Source organism: Acyrthosiphon pisum, chromosome A3 (genome assembly GCF_005508785.2).
Source record: "Acyrthosiphon pisum isolate AL4f chromosome A3, pea_aphid_22Mar2018_4r6ur, whole genome shotgun sequence".
NCBI classification, from domain to species: Eukaryota; Metazoa; Arthropoda; class Insecta; order Hemiptera; family Aphididae; genus Acyrthosiphon; species Acyrthosiphon pisum.
Genome location: NC_042496.1, coordinates 5,726,846 through 5,748,124, shown reverse-complemented (window position 1 = coordinate 5,748,124; position 21,279 = coordinate 5,726,846). Strand labels below are relative to the sequence as shown.

Sequence of the window (21,279 nt, the reverse complement as noted above, 5' to 3'; positions counted from 1 at the left end):
GAAATTAAATTTTTTATGTGTTTGAAACTTGGGAATAACATTATAAACATTCGTTACTAAATCACAACAAAATAATAAAATCAGTTTTATCAAATAACAGGTTTTGTAAAAAAATTCTCATTTTGTATTTTATTTTTCTCGGTTGTTTTGATAAAAGTAGTTACTGAAGATTTTTACTTGTAACCCCCCCGCAGTACCAATTGGTTCCAATTTTCTACCACAAGCAATCCTCAAATAGTTGAAAACCAAAGCATGTTTTCTAATGAAAACCGTGTAAGTACAGTGTACTCATGAATCATGATTGTATTATAGACTATAGTGTATTGTTTGTAGATACCTAAGCAAACAAAGAAAACCCATTGTAAAATCAATAATCAATACATTGCTCCACTCATAATCTAATATTTATGTTTGAAACTTTTGGACATATTAGCATGAAATAACGTTCATGGCGAAAAGTTTACATTATTGTAGATTTTAATAGTATATAATTTAAATGTTTAACCTTTATAAACTTCAAGCACGTTTTTAACCTTTCATCATCTCATCAGACTTTGTGTTAATTTTAGAACCTCGAATAATTGACTCGTATAATGCCATTAAATGTCTTTAACATAAATTTGCTAACAAAATATAAACATGCGTGGATTTTTCTTAGGAAATTTGATTAAAAGTTCCATAGCAGTTGTTTAATATATCAAATAATAAGCCACGATACCCTTGCAGGCATGAGCAAATATTAATTAGTGCGTTGCGTCGTCGGTGTCAACAGGTCTTGTAACACATGCGCACACAGCATATTATGGTTAAGTATTTTTGTTCGGCAATCGAGTATTATATTATTTTTAACCAAACGAAACATTTTTTAAAAGCAAATAACTAAAATGAAAGAACGGAATCGAGTATAGTCAGTAAGTATATAATATAATTTAATTATAATGAAATATGTATGTCACGCATTATTCGTATTCGGTTATCTTTCCATACAGTATACACAGAGGTATACATACTATAATAATATTATTATATTATATATTATATAAACGGTCATAACATTGTTACGCCGAGTGAAATCCAGTGGCCGTGGACGTGTGAGATTCTTTCACACACACACACACACACACACACATATGTTTTATACATGCACTTTGTACAGAGACAGATGCGAAGAGAGAACATTGTTATTTGAATAGTTACTCGGTGGTGGTACATACAATATAATCGCTGTACACATACACACACAATAACATTATATATTATATTATATACCACGTCCAAGTCTAAGTCCAAGTAGTCCGAGTATAGTATTCGTCATCGTTGCCGAGTTACCCGAATTTATTATTATTGTATTCCGGTCGTGCGTTGTACGTATATATTGTATATTATATATAATACACTAAATACAGGTATGGGTACGTATAAAGATGACGAGTGGTCGACACTTTACCGGTGGTGTGAATAGCTGCCACTTTGCAGGTTGGCGGTGGCGGTACGCGGAGTATTTATACAATAACTATATATATATAACATAATACGAGGTGAGGAGAACGGGACGTGCGGAGACTTGAACGAACACGGCGATGGGGGGGGGAGGGTAGCCGAGGGCTAAAGAAACGGACTAGGAAAGAGAAAAACAACGTGTGTACCGTGTATGTGTATGTGTACGTGTATTATGTGCGGTGCATACCTATGATTATTATTACTATGGATAAACAGACAGACAAATAGACTGTATATTGTGTTTTGACGTGAGTGAATCGGAAAAGTGGTCGATGGCTGCAACAGCGCACGCTCGTCGTGGGATAATCTTTCGCGCGGTTCGTTCGCGTCGGTGAAATTTGTGTGAACGAAAAGCCTGATTCTGAGACATGGCACACAAAAGCAACGCTAATGGCGTAAATCATTTACGCCATTTTTTTACTCCTATTATACGCGTGTGTGTCTTACGGTCTGTACATACGTCAGCGCAGTATTAGACTGCCGAATTTAGAATTTTTGAGCCATCGGTCTCATTAGTTTAGGATTTTTTTTTTTTTTTTTACCTAACTTATCACTTTCACGATTGGGGTAGAAGATCTTTATCGTTTCAATTGATTTGGACTACCATTTTCTCGTGCCAACTTTTACAGCTCCTCATAATATTGTATTCTCTCATCCTGAAATTAATAAGATTAATATTATTAATCTATGCCTGATACGTTTTAATTATATACCTAATTATAATTTTGTTTAGGTAAATTCGATTATTAAGAATTCAGATTTCGCAGACAATCTTGAATCTATAATAATTGTATATATACGCAGGTATATACCATATACGGCTGGTTCGCGATATTCAAATAGTTGATTTACGCATGTCAACTGCGATCAATTCAAATTATTCCTGGATTGATTCAAGTTTCTTAACTTTCTTGAAATACAATAACTTTATTAGTAGGTAGGTACATATAAATTATTAAAATGAAAATAGTCTCTAAAATCAACTACTTAATTACAGTTCATAACATTTACACTTGTACCTATTTATATTTATGAGTTTATGACATTCGCCTGTGATATTAATAATCTGAATATTTCCTAAAATATTTTTATATTCTGCAATATACATAATATGCATATTGCATACATTATAAATTAAACACAATATATTATCTTCAATCCAAGCGATTATAAAGGAAACATATACAACAATTGCATATAATATATATTATACATATATACCTTAAAAAGTATTACTAGGTAGGAACCTACTTTAAATGCATCATGTATTAAACTAGACTATATTTAAAAAAATAATTTAATATGCATTATTTATATGTAAGTAATGTGTATACTGTATAGTACGGAAAATACTGGCGCGTGCAGTAAGCTATATATTATTATCATTGCAATTCGCGAGTGAATAATAATTCATAAAGGCATGAAGCTTACATTTAATGTGTCGACTGAGACTGTTTAATAATGATTTATATGAAAAAAATTTAAAATACTATTGCGCATATAGCGTATACACTGAAAGATTTGTCGCATATACTTAACTTTAATAATATATTACCAAGCACAAAAAACAATTTATAATTAAAATTATTCTAGGTCATATTATTACTGTTACTGATTTTAAAATGCAATACGAAATTCTACAGTGGTTTGGCTAAAATATTTTCAAAAACAAAACCCTTTTAAACAATGAAAAAAAAATGTGAATAATTTTTTTTTCAACAAACAACTGTACTTTTATATTATGTTATATTAATTAATAATTAACATCATATTTAATCGTGGAGCCATGGATTTTTACGTCACAGGTACAATAAATAACTTTAAATTTTTTAATAGACATATTATATTCGGATGTAAGATTATATAGCCATAGATTTAAAAAGTATATAAAACACAAATGTTGAAATATAATAATAAAACGTAGCTATTGTAATATTTGAATACGAACAATAGAGTAAAATAATAAAGCCGAATAACGACTTTCCACAAATGGAAATAGCAATTTAAACTTCAAAAGTAACAACGGGCCGTTCTCTACTTCTCTTGACGGAAAGCACAATGAAAATGTGAGATTTACGTTATTTTCGACGATTTATTCAAATCAATCGTACCATATGGCAATACAATACGATTGAAATGTGAAAATAATTCAAATTTTTTTTTTTAACTCTACAACATATTTTATAACAACACATATTATACACAATTCACCTTCAACAATATTACAATTTATAATATAATATAATACGCATAATATAGGTACAGACAGCTTGATAATTTTGTGTATATGTTAGTTTTTTTTTGTTTTATGTTGATCACACATGATGAAAAATACTTACACGTATTTTAATTTATAATAATAAGATAAATATAAATAAGCTTCATTTAAGATATATATTATGGGTCTTCAGTGCAGCACAAATTTGCGACCGAACATTTTTCGACACGCATCTTTAATATAAGAATTAAATGGTTATATGTAGGTACTGATTATTGACATATCATAATGTATAATATGTCGGAATTATTAAAATAAAAGGATTTTAATGTAATAATGCACATTAACACATTATAATCATAGATGTTTTTACTTATATTAATTCATTCGACATATTGTTATTACCTAACTTTTCACATGCAACAAATTCATCAACTGACTGAAAGTTTAGTATTATTTTTAATATTACCTAAAATAATATAATTAAGTGAAATATACTTATTAATGTGCCACAAAATTCATATTTTGGGACAAAAATATTACAATTTAAAAATATGTATATTATATTCAAGCACATTTTATTTTGATTTTGATTAGTGGGTGGGCCGCAGGGGTGACATCTCACCAGCATAATATCCCTTTTATTTTTGTTATAACTCCATTTCAAGTGGGCATTGAAGTTACAAAGGGAAGAGATGGTCATACAAATTTCATACTAAAAGTTATCGTATACCAGAAACGATACCAAATTTTGATATGGGATGAGCTGGTGTACTCGATAGAACGTTCTGCGTCTGCATGGGTTTCCAAACTTTCGGAACGCGAGCCGAATACGGCCTGCAAACAAATTTTACCCAGCCCTCCGAAATACGATGAAAAATCTAAAAATATGCATATATCCCAAACAGTTATCTCATATATACTCATCATGTATTCAGTGTTGCATACTTGCATGTGGCAGGTATATATATTTATCATATTTTATCACCTGCATCATAGTATATAATATACATTTTACAATTAACAATTACATGGGATTATATTATAATTTTGGATCACATATAAAAGCTTTTAATTTCTTATAAAGCCATTGAATAAAAAATATTTAAAATCCGTGGCGTAGTGTTATGTATATATATAACACTACAATACAGGTACAATATACGATATAATAAATCACGGGGTGGCCATACGTATACGTAAGTGAAGCATTTAGATGGAGAACGATTAGAGTGACCAATTGAAAAGCATCAAACTATTGTACCAAACTATTGTATGCCTTACTCAACCTAATCACTGATAAGACACAGTTATCAACCTAATCACTGATAAGACACAGTTATCATATTTTAAATTGTTTTTATTGTTGTTATATTTTGATAATTACTAATTTATAATATGAAAACTTAAAGTAGTGCCAACCAAATGTCAAAATAATTTTATTTTTCTCAAAATGGTAACCCTAAATGTATTCCATTTGCTTGCTTCAATTCACTACACATAACAGTATACGGGATGGCCCCTCTATATATTCTTTACTCTATGTAATAAATGAAGCGAAGTGTAAATAAGGCCCATACTCCCTATATATACCTAACTTTTTTATAGGATAAACATATAAATTTTATAACAGAACATACATAACTCTATTAATTGTTAACCTTCGTGGTGAACGGACAAGAGTAAGCCCAAACTATTGACTATTGGTAATAGGTATATTTACGTTAATGCCGATGGTGGACGAAAATTCAATTTCGGTCGGAAATCGCACTACCTAAAGCGAAATCAAACACAAAACCGACGGCGATGGGCGGAGTACGTCTGATCGGATTATTAGTGGCGCCAACATATATATTATACTAATAATAATAACATTAAACACATGATACAGTGGTGTAGTTTTCTGTTTTTATATTATTATTTTTTTTTTTTTTTTTACTGCTTTCTGGCTGCCTACGCGAAACGAAACGAAATCGTAAACAATAATTTATAGTATATAATTGTTCATAATATGAATTCGATACCATTATATATTCTTATCTAAATGTTTGTTACACTGATGATTTGACTCATCGTATATCCAATAGAAATCGAGTTTTGGGTTGTTAAATAAAATACCCATAACAGAAGTCATAATAGTGTAATATAATACTTTATTATACGGTGGTTTGAAGTAGCACCCAATTTTTTTTAAGCGTACTTATTTATTGTTTTGGGCTTTTGACACAACAATTTTCAAGTGTGAAAATCGTAATTTCACTACTTTAAAAGTTTGAATCACTTACAGTTTCTAATCAATAAAATATTTCTAATTTATCTAGAATTAGTTTGAATTACTCTAAGCTTAAAACTTGTTTATATTCTAACCCTATACCTACTTATAATTATTTAGGTAATTAAATCATTGCCATTAACACGACTTGTGTCTTAACAAAAAAAAAAATGTTTGAGGGCACTAGCATAATATAGGTACACCTAATAGTTACACATAAGATCACCCTGAATTATAGATATTATTTTTCTTCCTAAAAAAAGTAGGTATATATTTATTATGATTTATGTATAGCGCCCAACAATTACATAAAAATAACAATGATTGAATTGGAGTTTTCTTTGTGTATCGGTAGCGCTCTACACCATAAATAGTGACATCCAGCTTATTAATTTATATAGGTGTCATATATTGATTAATTATTTTATCATAATTACATAGTTGCGTTGTGTGCCATATTATTTGTTTACCGCCAAATGTACAGTGCAATCGTGTAGAATCGACGTGGAACGAGTTTTTCTCCCCATAAGTACAAGCAATGTATTGATATTTAATAATGTTGCACTCGAAAGTTTCGAGTCAAAACATAATACAATCACTCAAGCATATAATATTAAACTATTTAATAATATTATACGAATCGTTGTTTTGAATAATAATAATAATAATAATAATATGTACTTACTCCCATAAAGTGCCAGACAGAAAATAATAATAATAATACCGAGAACTGACGTCTGAATCTTTAACCAATTATTACCAACCCTTTTATCTGTTTGAATGGTTTGATTTGACAAAAAGTACACAGCATGGCCGCCGCCTGTGCAAGTGAACAGTTGAATTTCGTTTCGTACAGAGATTTAGCATAATACTATATTGTATAAAGTTAATATTTTACACACACGCACCATTATTTTTAATAATAATCTACGCGAGACGCAATTAAGTCATCTAATAAAATATATTTCGATCTGTGATATATTAATATATTGTTGACACGCCCTGCGCGGACATTTTTAATAGAATAAATAATTTGTCAACGATTATCGTATAGATACACAGATACACTTTGAAACGGTGTCACTAATCCATCCAAAAACAGTATAATTAATCGAAGTGCATATTATATTAAACAATGTGATATTAACAAGTTCTTCTGCACATCAATTGCTTTGTAATGGCATCGAAGACTATATAATTATAATTTATACATTTAAGTTATAATATATTTCAACTCAATAATTAAATTCTTATATCGATTCTAATATAATACCCGTTCGATGTTTACAGCGCTGGATCCTCCAAAAAAGGTTCTTTGACACGACAAACTCGAGCCCATTGCTGTCAATCAATAATGATGAGAAAACCTAAAAACATTTAGTATAATATAATATTTAGTTCAGTCATTATAACTTTAATATACAATTCGTGTTTCTTAATGTGTTCGACCGACATTGAAACTTAACACCGATTAGTCATTACTCTTTATTCATTAGTATGTAAATACACGATGAATGTAAATTTGTCTTGTATGTCTATTGATTTAAATTTTAAATTATAAACAAATAGTTAATAATATGTTAAGTTAGGTACCTATATTATGTATATTACATAATATAATGGTTGTATATTATTGGTATTAAAAATGTATTTATTTCATTCGCCATTTAGGTATAGGTACTGCCTAATTATTTTAATGTATTATGTAAACGAACGAAATCCCATCTTGATATAATTCCTTCAATTATTTAAATAAAATATTGTTTTTAAAAACGGTCGGGGTATAAAATTATTGATCTATAGTAGGTATGTATATTACATAAATCTGTACCTACTCATCTAATTATGTTATGAAATAGGCTTACTATAGGCGTAAAATATTATTTTTTAAACATATTTATGATTTGAAATTTAAACTATATAAATCTATATTATGAAAACTATTAACCTTTTTTTTTTTTAATAGTAATAGACAGTATATTGAAATGAAATTTTCATTAGCAACTGCCCACAGTTTTGAAATACCTATAGCTACTCGAATATCCAAATATTTATTGTTATTTCGTCAAATAAATTTTACTGAAAAAAATATTTGTTTATTTTAAATATTATACCTACCAACACATTTTAATAGTAAGTATTTAATATTATATCGTATATTATTTAAATTTATAATAGCACAAAGGATAGAAATGCAATTTACAATAATTTAAATTATTAATTATGAGATTAAATATTAATTAATAAATAATTAGTAATTATTAGTTGATAATAGACACGTTAAGATCGTTCAATCGATTGTGACCGGTTAAAGAAAAGAAAAGAATGCAATGAACACTAGAAAGGAAATAACAAAAATATCTATATGGTGTTATATAGATATGTTTTTTATTTGAAATGGTAGTGCATCTAAACGTTCGGCACGTAAAACAAGTAAACACCCTGACCGGAGGGCGCAAGCCACGAGATGTAGAAAATTTTTGAAAATAATTAATCATCGTCGCAATTTTACGACCGTCCCGAAAGCCGCGAGCGGGGCCATATGGCCGTCCGGCTCCGGTTTGGACGGTGTCGAAAAAGACAAAACAAAAAAATCCCAAGTGACGACTGACGAGTGCCCCCATTGTGCATATTATAATTTATAATGCACTATACCTAGGTATAGGTATAACCGTAGTAGCGCGTATCCTTATGACGACAATAATAATATTTAATAATTGTCGCGCTCGTGAATAGTGAACAAAATATTATATATTATACTGCACACACAAATAATATTATATATTATACACACACAAATAATATTATATACTATATACACCCGTAAGGTGTGTGTGTGTGTGTGTGTGTTTATGGATAATATAGTGTCGAGAGTTCGTATGTGTACGGGTGTAGGTACGCGTTATATTAACGCCAGTGCCGCAACTACCGGGTGTGCAAGGTGTGCATTGCACATCGGCCCCCGGGCCCCCATTCCGATATAGGCCCCCAAATCGATGTGTTAAAATTTATAATTGTAAAGCCGTATTTGTGGAAAATTGAAGTAAAAAGCAATTTGATAAAACTATTGTATCAGGACTGAAGACCATACAGATTTGGCTTTTTATATAATTGATACCTATGGATTTATCAACAAGTTTTGCTGATGTTCTAGCTGCTTGTCTTATATTTCTAACCATTCTTGTTACTGCGTAGCATCTGCAGAAAGAAGTTTCTCTAAACTCAAATTGATCAAAAATTTTTTGCGCAATTCCATAAGTCAAGAACGTCTCAGTGGTATTTTCATTCCGAATATATAGAAAGGAGAAAAACTTCCGAAATTGATGTAGAGAAAATCATTGACAACTTTGCAAACGAAAAAGCGAGGAAAAAACAATTTTGTTAGATTAATTAAAAATGAGTTGAAGTTATACTATAATGCAATTTTTAAAATAATTATACAACTATTACAATTACACAATTACACAATTAAATAATTGAATTTTAATTATTTGATTAGCTATTTATACTAATATAATAATTAATTTAAATTTTGTAGCTGAATTCAAATTTTAGGTACCTACAACATAATTATTTTGTCTATATCTCTTGCTGACAGTTATTGTGCAGGTGTTTTATCCATAAAATTAATAAAATTATGCTACTTTTAAAATTATTTTACTAAAAATTTGATTTAAAAAAGTCTGGTCAAGTAAAACTACATTCTACAGACTACAGGTATTCTGACATTTTGTAATAATGTAATATGCCATTTTTTTGCATAACACTTTTCTGTATACCTACCTAATAATATGAAAAACTATTAGTAAGACGTCTATAAAACATTTTAAGACATATAATATAATATAAGCATCAGCTAACATATTTTTTTGAAAAAAAAATTTAGGCCCCAAATTAAGATTTGCACATCAGCCCCGTAATGTGTAGTTGCGGCACTGATTAACGCTGTACTTACCAACTATTATTATATATTTTATATAGGTATTATACGAGTGAAATTTCGTTCTACATAAGTGACATGCGATGATTCGGCACAACGTGCTTATATATAATATATACATAGCCGAGTCTAGCTGTCTCGTTTTCTTTTCCCCATTCGATTCAAACTTTTTAGTATCATTAATGGCATTTCCTCGATCACACAATATTGTGTTACGTAAATACACGTTACAATACGTACACACAATATTAAAATTATTATAATTATACCTAATTTGTATATAATATGAGCAGTCTCGTATATTTTAATTTCATTATACATACGATCGTATAATATTATACTTGACGCATGCACGGAAGTAGTACCTAGCGAGTAGTAGTAGTAGTATGGTAGTAGTAGTGAGTAGTGCCGTGTGTATAACCGTATACCGTACCCATAGATTCGCGGTGTATATCCAAAAATGGATTTCGCGGTGGGCGCAGGAGAGCGTGTAGGTGAACCCGGTTTCATCTGCCCACTCGTATCTATCGTCGCCGCCGTGGTTGTTGTTGTTGTTGTTGTTGTAGTTACCATCGGGTTTGTGTGCACGCAAAATCAGCACACGCGACCCCGAAAAAATCGGTACTACTTTTTCCCGGCGGCGCGGCCCCTGCTCTAACAAGCCTCTCCTCGAGACGATATACCCGGATAACTGCAGATTTCATGTCTATGTCTATAATATATACGGACTGAGTCATCACGTTTTCCATTTTTTTTTTTCGTTAACCAATATAGCCATACGGAAAATACGGTAATATACTTGGTAATTTACCCTGAGAAGTGGGCACTCTATGTTATAACTGTAATGCACACTGCATAAGTGAACCCATCTATATTGGACGCACAACTTGTCAATGCATCGCTTTCGCCGCCCCAAATAAAATATCTCAATAGTCTTAGGCTTATAAAGGGTCAAGGGATACTATATAGTTTTTCGCATTACAATAGCCTCGAAATGTATTGTAAGTTTTTGGGAAACACAGGTTTAAAAAGAAGATGATTTTTGATTTTCTTTTTTACAGTCCAGTAGGTATATAGATGTGTGATGATAGTTCCGGTGTAAATACACTTTACTAGATACCTCGACTGTTTTCATTCACTCTACACCTACAGGCTATGGTCAACACAAATCTCGAACTATAAACATGAGAGGTAAGTACTTCTTTGAGTTGAAAGTAGCACTGCAATTCCCGGGGGCAGAAGTTTTTAACGGGAAATTTAATAATTTTCAACACGTGCAAGGTTCGAAAGAAAATAATAATCCATTAGAGAGTTTTCAGAAAATGGTGACGTACTTGATGTCTACAGTCTACCGAAGACGTAACAGGTACCTAAAAATATAAATGCCAAAAACATATGCTGTATACTTCCTCCATACATATAGGTCGTCCCGAGAACAACCTTGCAGACCCCACAGACGTTATTATGATTTAAGAAAACTATAAATGGTTTTATGGTAGTCCTAATGATATCGCAAAAACCTGCCGCGCAGGATAAACTTGCGTGCCTCGTAAAACGTTCCGATTTCAATCTATTTTTTTGTTGGGTATTTGAAAGAGCAATATTTTTGATAGGTTGAATTTAACTCCAATTTTTGATTAATCTGTATATAATGTCAGAAAAAAGGTTACAGGTGGTTAGAAAAATTGAATTTTTCAGAGGCTTGGTACAGTTTAAATAGGAACTTGAATTTTTTAAATCTAAATTCAATGATAATAATATGTACAAAAAGTTTTCCTCTTTCAAATAAATAAAAAAAAACATCAAAATCTAACTATTCTGCGAAGCGTGAGAGTTATCCCCACAAGACATGTTTTTGTACAAAATATACGGAGGCTCCCAGAAACCTAAGTAGCTAGTTTAGTATTGGTACATATATCGACAAATCGTTCCCAAAACTAAAACTGGGGCGGTCGTGGAATACGTAAATATAAGTTTTTATTTGTTACCCGCGAATACGGCACGTCATAGTAGGTATTCTTGTTTTACCACATGTGCAGCTTTCTCGCGTGCTGACGGGATTTTATCAGATAATATTATTATATTATATAAAAAATGTTTTGTCTGATATGCGAAATTAAAAAAATTAAATATGTCATAACGTTTACCTGTATATATGCGTGTATATATTGCGGCCCACGTCTTCGTTAAACTGGCACAGTCATATTGACAAGACTATTCTAATGTTTTTTTTTTTTTTTTGTACGCCCATATCCGTTGCGTTTCGACCGTTTTCTTTGTTGCGAATCGAACTTTAACGCGACCCATAACCATAATATATATATATATATGTATGCAATTTACTCGTATTTCATTTCTGTTTTTAATTAAAAAAAAAAAAACCGTTCAGAAATTATTTATTACCCTCCAATCAATATCGTGTTATTTACGAAATAATATTATGATATTATTATATGCATTTATCCGTATAGGTACCTTATAAAAATCGTAGGCGTAACGCGCAATCGCCGATGGAGACGTAACGCACTGGCTGTCACAATAAGTATCCAAATATTATGGTTTATTTTAAACTTTTTTTACTTGCCACTATCCGCCAGTTCCATATACACAGAAATGTTTGATGGAGAAGGGAAGGGAGTTATATAATAAAATATATATAAGTATGAAAACATTTTCTATTTTGAAAATCGATATCAGGTCATGCAACTGGGCAAGGATGTTTTTAAGTATTAATTGATACAACAAAAATTGAATAATTGAATAAATGTGTATTTCGATTTGTCCTGATGATGCAAAACTGCAAAAGCAATAGCAGGGAAAAATAATGGCTTGGTAGTAAAATTAAATGAACTTATGCCACACATACTATTTTAGTAATTACGTGTTTTTGTGTAACATTGTTAATATTACATTACATGTTTAATTTATTGTTTTATGGCCAAATAAATAAAAATCTAAATCTAATCTAACATGGAATGGACTTACTGTTTTCTTGACAAAAATGCACTTGTTGCAAAAAAAAAATATCAAACATTTTTTTATCATTAGAAAATAATTTACTTTAATTTATGTGTTTCCAATGTCAAACCACGACTAAAGAAACTTTTTAATATAAAAAAATTCACAAATATCTCATTAAATTATACCTACACGTCGTTTTTTTGCATATGATTTACTTTATTTTTATTTTGTCATAATCAAATAATATATTATGATTCCGCAGTTGTATAAGGAGTATAACTTACAACATATATTCATGTAATGCAATTCGGCTAATATTTGTTGAAATACAAAAAAAAAACAATGCCATGTGCCACCTTAAAAAACTAATTATCTAATATGTCTATGACACGTTCATAAAAAATACAATTAGATTTCCAGTCACCCAAGAATCAAGACACGGTCCATAACATTTTTACCTAATTACCACCATGTCTTCACGAAGAAACCATAAGGCGATTAACCAAACATACCAACAAAGTTTTTTGTGCTATACGGATAGATTTCTTCCTACTAGAAGTTTTGAAAAAAACCATTTCGAACTTGTAATTAAGTTTTGTAAGTCAAATTCCTAATTACTAATTAGAAATATGGATAAGCGCCCAAAATCGGGAAAAACTTTTTCCGCGATTATCTTTCATATTCATTATAAATTATTTATCAATAAAGACAGAAAACAGTTAATTTACAGGGTAGCATACAAGGTATAACACCAATAATATTAAGTTAAGTAATGATGTAGGTTACAACAATACATTTCAGTATTAAGTTATGGTTGAATATCGTTCTGATATATTGTATTCTAATTAATTGAAACAATTTAGCTGGTTATAAGAAAACAGAATCTTTGATATGATATCACTCAGAAATATACCTAAGAAAGAAATATCTGAAATCATATGTACTTACTCGAAAAATCGATCAACTGTTAAAATCATAGAAAATTATGACGGATTTACAAATAGGTATAGTATAAAGGATTATATTTGATACAATATTAGTTTAGTCATTCTGCTCTAAGAGAAATCGCATATCGGTCAAAAATAATTAAAAACTAACGTATACAAACAACCTTTTATTTACAATATAGGTACATTGAAAATAAAAAACTAATGCACAACCATAATTAGAAAAATGAAAAAGTTAGTTTATAGTATAAACTACGAAGAATAAAGTAAAATGTAGGTATAGTTTAAAAAAACCATTAGTAACGATAAAAATATAAAATTTAATTAAAAGAAATAAACAAGGTACTTCTCTACGTCAGATTTGCAGCAGCTTACAGCTAAGAGTACATTCGTTTGTAAAGAGTAAGTGTTTGGATTTTAGGTAGTGTTGCTTTCTCTTGAACAAAATAATAAGATTTTAACCGAGATAATAGAAATAAAAAAAAAAATGTTTCTTCTGAATAGCACTATATTTTATTGTTAAACAAAAGGAGCGACAACGTGGAATTAAAGACTTATTATACTCACAATTTTGTCATAAAACGTAAAAGGTAGGTAGGTGCTTACGTCTTGGTATCGTGGTTTTATTATATGGACATCATATATTATTCATATACCTATTCATTTTGTTTATTAGCTTAATATGATTGCATCCCGACGACAAAATACAACGGGTTTCGACGGGAATAAAACAAAAATAATTTGGATAAAATATGTGTTACAGAATACTTTTAAGATGACCATTAACAGTAACGCTATATGCGTAACAATAAAACATACAATAATATAAAATATACACACAAAATGTATTATTTCATAAAGAAGAACACGATTTTTTTATTATTATTATTATATTATAGTATGATAAAATAGTTTTAATGGAGATTTCGGAAGAAATGGATTTTTTTTAACAGACTATTGTACTATTCAGTAAGTATACATATTATATAATATGTTTGTACATAGATACGTTTAATGGTCTTATAATATATATCATATTATATATTCAGTTATAAATACTCCTGCTGTAATTTTAAAATATAATTGACGTTTTTAGAATGATTCATTATTATGACGTATTATTATGTCCAACATGGCAACATGGAACGAGAGTTATCGAGTACCAATTTGGTAGATGCGGGGCGAGAACTTCTAGGCCATATTTTTTCTGAATTTCAAATGATCCTAATGAATATTGTATATCATAGTTGTGTTTTAATAAGTCCAGTTAAAAAAATAATTTTGCATAACATTATATTTTGCAGTTTTTAAATACTTGGATTTCGAATTGTGAAAATAATTATAATAAGTAATTAATTATATCAGAACAAAATGTATTGTAATACGTCGTAGTTATTAATTTTGATGCATTATAATTTACTTATTTAAAAAAAAAAAACAAAAATATTCTCCTTCTTAGAAAAACTGCAATTAAGTTTTTCTATAAAAGCGAGGGTACAACCTGCAGCAGTTTTTAAATAATATTATAACAGTAAATTGTACAAACCTTTAAGATTTAAAATACTTAATTAATTTCTCTGCTTGGATATTTTTCTCGCATCACTATAGACATGTACAATCAAATGAATAAAAATTAATTTAAAATTGTCAAACGTACAAATACTTGTGGATTCTCGGTAACTACGATCAATTTAATCTTTATACATCGTTTTGCAGACGTTTAATGTCTGTACCGACGTCGTTTCATAATATTATTGTACCTATATATCATTCGACGTTACCAAAAACACATTTTTACTTCGCATGTTGTTTTATACCAAATGCATTAGCACATCATGCAAAACGTAGTATAGTAACCATAAAGGTATAGTGTAACATTTATGTGCATTAACTATTAAGACAAAATAATATTATAATGTATATATATTGTAATATAAACAATTTTAATTATAACTGTTATATTCAAATCGGTTAGACATAACCTCTGTTTAGAAAACGTAACACACAATAATACAATCGAGATTAATCGTACACAAGAATAATAATATTATCTATAATATTATACAAGTATTAACAAACTACGCAAACAGTTCAACAAAAATAAAAAATAAGGAAGAAACAAGAGTAATAGTATCTTATATTAATTATATGGCCAGTTTAAACAATGATGCGACTTCATAACGTGTGCAAAAAATAAGAAAAGTGTGTATCTAGTTACATATCTGAACAACATACCGATCGTTTTTAGTTAAATCGGAGTAAAATGGTTTTTCTAATTCGCTTATTATACATATGTCATACTTTTCAACTTGAAGTTTGAAAAATATTCTAAGACATCGGCTTACTTGAGCAACGCACCTGGCTCACTTTTGTTATTTATTAAAACTTTATAAAAAGTTAAGCTCATTAAATGTACACGTACAATTTATTATTGAATTATTTATTTATATATTATTATTATATTAATGTTGTTTATAAATTATAATCATGTTTTTCACGAAAATAAATTTTACTAGTCAGTATTCGATCTGCAAAAATGTATGCCTTATCATTGCGTTCGACTGACAACATTGTCATCATCTTTAACAGTAAAACGACTGGCCATTTAGTTTTTGCTATTTATACAATATCGTTTTACGCACACACTCACGAGGTGCGTATTTTTTAAGTAGGTTATTGATAGAACAATATAATTTCGTTATGTATATTATACGTATATGCGCAAAACGTTATTTACCGCGTTCTATATATATATAAATTTGTTTTTACGACGTTGCAGTCTTTGGACATAATAATACATACCAGATATATTATAGGAAATATACAATACGAATGCGCTTATTATAATAATTCTCGCGGTGCCCCGCTTTTGTGTTCCGGTGAAATATTATAAATAATACAATATGAACGGAGTATGGGGCAATTGCAAAGTCGTGGGCGTATGCAAATTACGATCATTACAAGACAATACCTTCACGCGGTGCATATAGCGAGGTTTAATAATAATTTTACGGTCGAAATGAAATTAAGTTATTATGCATTTATAATTTATTGGTTTTTGGTTACCGAACAACTACGTAGTAATATATAGGGACGTACCTATTAAGTATATTCCAAATAGGTGTGATTCAAATAAATTAATTCAAACTTCAAAACAACGTCTGCATAACACAACAAAATCGTTGATTATTATTATTATTATTTTTTTTTTTATTTTTTTATTGTTGTTCTAACACCCCAAAGGGGTAAATAGTACATTAAAAAGACAAGAAGAAATGTATACAGAATAAAATAGTTTTACAAACAAACTTACATACAGTTGTTCCGTTATATATCTTTAGTGAATTCTAAATAGTTCATTTAAGTTTGGTTATTGGGTACAATTTATTTAAATTAAATTAATGAATCAAATAAAAAAATATCGATGTTTGGTACAGTGTTACATTCATCTAAAAGGCGGTACTCCGGGCTGAACTCGATTATATTAATAGAGCAATTTGAAACCAAAATTATTACGAAATAAAATTATTATCAAACGCAACAGTAGGTATCTATATGTTAATAATATGCTATACGCAAAAATTACAAATGTTTATTATACCCGAATAATTTACACATTATCTTCAAAGAAAATTGTTTTCATAATTCATTAGTCCATAAATTACAGCCATGGTTGCCTACAGGGTTACCCTAGCTATTATTCATTCAAGTATTTTAATTACTATTGCCGAGTTTTTTTTTCCTTGTTGGAAATCATATGCAATAGAATATTGGCGTGTTTAAAAATCAACCAGTGGTAGTAGGGGAGTGATTCAATTTTTAATTTATTTTTTCAATTATTCGTCTTCTGATGTATAAAGGTCTCCCTCTCCTCTTGACATACCACAATAATTGATTTCTCGATTTTTTTAACAGTATAGGTAATAATAATTTGACATTTTATTTAATGTTATTTTCCAAGGCTGAACCTCCCAAGAAACCTTACGAATTTCCTCAATTATTCCACTGTGTGATAGCCAAAAATAAAACATCCATATAATATTATATTATATAAATGTAGGTATACGAGTATACCTAGTATAGGCTAAGACTATATAAAAAAAAAAAAAATGTTTACGACTCATAGTATATATCGATATTATATAGAATCAGTCTGTCTAACAACTATATTATATAATATTATATTGTTGTGTAAGTACACATATTGTTTTCTAAAAATTGTTTTCGTAAATATCGCCAAATAAACATCACTTATATATAAGTTGATATATTGTATCTAATATATAAAATTCTCGTGTCACAATGTTAGTCTCGATACTCCTCCAAACGGCTTGACTGATTTTTATGAAATTTTTATGCATATTCATTAGGTATGAAAATCGGCTAACATCTATTTTTCATACCCCTAAGTGATAAGTGTTGTCCAGAAAAAATAAAATAAAAATATTATTATTTACGATAAAAATATTTGTTTATAAATGGTTGCTATTGGTTATATATATAAAATATATATATAAAAAATAATAATATTATTATTAAAAAAATAATAGTGTATTATATATTGGTTGCTATTGGTTAGTCGGGCATGGTTGTTGATTTGTATTCTTATTTTTTTTCAATATATATATATATATAATATGAATGTTTGTGGGTAGATTAGACCACTGGGAAGAAGAAAGGCTAATTTAAAAAGAGTTAAAACTTAAATTTAGTTTTTTTTATTCATCGGATTTTTTTACGGTTAGGTTAGGCTAGGATTTTGTATTAATTGATTATATTAATCCACCGTAGGTGGAATTAAGTAAAAACGACAAACTTGATATAACTTTGATACTTTAGAGTTAAGTCATACACGTACGTACAAACAGCAAGGGGTCCGTGATCTACCGTAGGTAGATTGCCTACCTGATAATATACTGCTGCGAATTAGTATTTTAATTCCGGGCTACAGAAAAGTTAAGATAAATCTAGAACATCATACACCGAATATTAAATAACGCATTGAACAAAGTTTGAGTCATATACAGTTTGTACATTTAACGGGTAACGAAGTGCATGGGATCAGCTAGTACTATAAACATATGGCAATATAATGTTTGAATAAATATTATCATTGAGTATTAATTGTATATTATATACAATATATACTCAATGATAATATCTTATATAGGTAGGTACTATACGTATGATGTGCGAGTGCATTTTAAAACGTATTTCGACAGAACAATCGTTTCTGCAATTCTCCTGCGAGTTTTCAAGTTTCTCTGAAATACAATATTCTATAGAATAACTATATTTATTATATTAATATCATAGACGCAAAAACTACGTATTATAGGCATGTCGAGCTAATTGATTAGTTTTAAAATATTGTAATAATTATTTTACTAATAAATGCCTCGTGGTGATAAAATATTATTGTACCTGCCTTTTACTGGGTACCTACTACCCATCAGCAAAGCATAATTGTCGATATTTTTCAACGTTTGGATAAATTGAGTCCATTTGAGATAAAATGTTTCGTCTGTATACACATTTTGTCTAACACATCTTAAAGCGATCTTTATATACAACACTTGTGAGTCATGATCCACAGTACCTAAAAATAAATTAACTGCCAAATAAATAAATAAATTTAAAAAAACTTTTATCGAATCTAACAAATATTAATATGAAAGACGCACAAACAAAAAAAAAAGTACTATACAATTTAATATTTTAGTACCTATCTGACATTTTACTGAACGGTTTTTTAAAAACACAAAATGATAATTAACTTGTAGATTAATTTATAATTAAAATAATTTTTAACAAAAATTACAGAAATGCTATTCTATTAGTTGATGTAAATATTTGATTATAAATGTTTAAAGATATAATATTATATATAAAATAAAAAAATATTTACTTGAATCTTATATAAAACGTTATCGGCTCTTTATAATAATTATTTTGTTAGATGTTATATTTTTCATAGGTATTTTATCTTTTAATTTCTATACTTGTCTCCAAAATCCTTCGATGTAAATAATCTGCAAACAAAATATCTAATATAAAATATAATAAAATAAATAATTACTATTAATTAGTTTGACTTGATGACTGGATGGATTGTATTTTGTACCACATATATATATTTTAGCGACCATTTAACTAAAATTGATATTATGCCTAAAAAAATGTAAACTAGGCGTTCATAAATATTTTATACCTATGCATAAAAATTTTTTTAAGAATAAGAGAATTCTGCTTCAGTAACTTTAGATAATGATATCAAAAATATTGGTTGCTAAATAAATATTAAAAGTTGATTACTGATTATTAATGTGTTCACTTAAAAAAATAGGAGCAATAAAAGTAATAGTACGAACTGCATGTAACTAAATTTGTATTACTTGTAATACTTTAAGATTTTTAATGATAACGGTAGTGGGTAGTGTTCATTGTTGAAAGAATCACAAAACCGAACGAATTTCTAATAAAATCATAATATTATAAAGTACCTACATCTATTATGAATTTTTCTTTTCATCACTGCAAGCTTTCACTAAAAATGTATATTTTACAACCAATGCTTATCATAGAATATGTACGATTTTAAGTTTCGAATCACGGGACGAGGTCAATGAGAATTGATATTTATAACAATAAGAATAATATTAATCTTTCACAGTGTTTGGCACTCTTTCCGAAAAACAACCATCGGTGTAGTAGCGACGAGTAAAACACCTATTTCGATATACGCTCCGTCGACTGGTGGTGGTGTTCACATAATGGCGTCATAGCGTAGGTAGATTTTAATATACTCAACAGGTAGTTACGCACATTAACGAATTGGAGTGTACTAATTGGATACGTTTAAAAATAGTTTGTTATGGAGGAAAAGCTGGTCTTCGCGTGTGGTGTTCGGGAAATAAAAAAACATTAAACAAAACATAACTATTCTAGTACTCTATATTTTGAAATGGACCAACGATAAGTGATACCTAACTACTGGTCATCGTTATTACTTAATATGTATTTTTTTTTTAACAAATTCATACGAAACGTTTTAATTTCTAACTTGGGAATCGTCATCAGTCCTACATAGGTACTATGACGTATGTGGTCACTAAAAACTGCGTTTTATGTTATTATTATAAACTTAACCATTAATAATAATATTATTGTAACGTAGAGGCTTACAGAATACGCAGCATATTATATAAACATCATACGTGCGTATAAATAATATTATATTATGAAAGAAGTATATTAATGCGTATTTTGTTTGCGCGCGTTATCTTTAAATTTATGTCTTGAAATTTGTCCAGTCCGTTGAAAAATTGTCTCTTGTAGATCAACGAACCCTCGTTATAAATCATGTTCAATATATAATATATATTATATCGTCCGCGGAAGGATAATACACATTTAAGTACGGCAATAAATCACAAGGCCG

At 29.2% G+C, this 21,279-nt stretch overlaps 1 long non-coding RNA gene across 2 annotated transcripts; it reads right to left on the bottom strand.

Annotated features, from left to right (window-relative positions):
• Nucleotides 1-7,015: 7,015 nt before the first annotated feature.
• Nucleotides 7,016-20,933, bottom strand: LOC115034435. 2 transcript variants are annotated; one of them, XR_003839797.1, is made up of 4 exons: nt 20,346-20,933; nt 19,747-19,870; nt 19,263-19,437; nt 7,016-7,357 (listed from the first exon to the last, which is right to left on the bottom strand). It is a non-coding gene; the product is annotated as an uncharacterized LOC115034435 (long non-coding RNA). The 2 variants fall into 2 exon arrangements; XR_003839798.1 differs by lacking the exon at nt 7,016-7,357 and adding an exon at nt 18,001-18,243.
• Nucleotides 20,934-21,279: the final 346 nt, after the last annotated feature.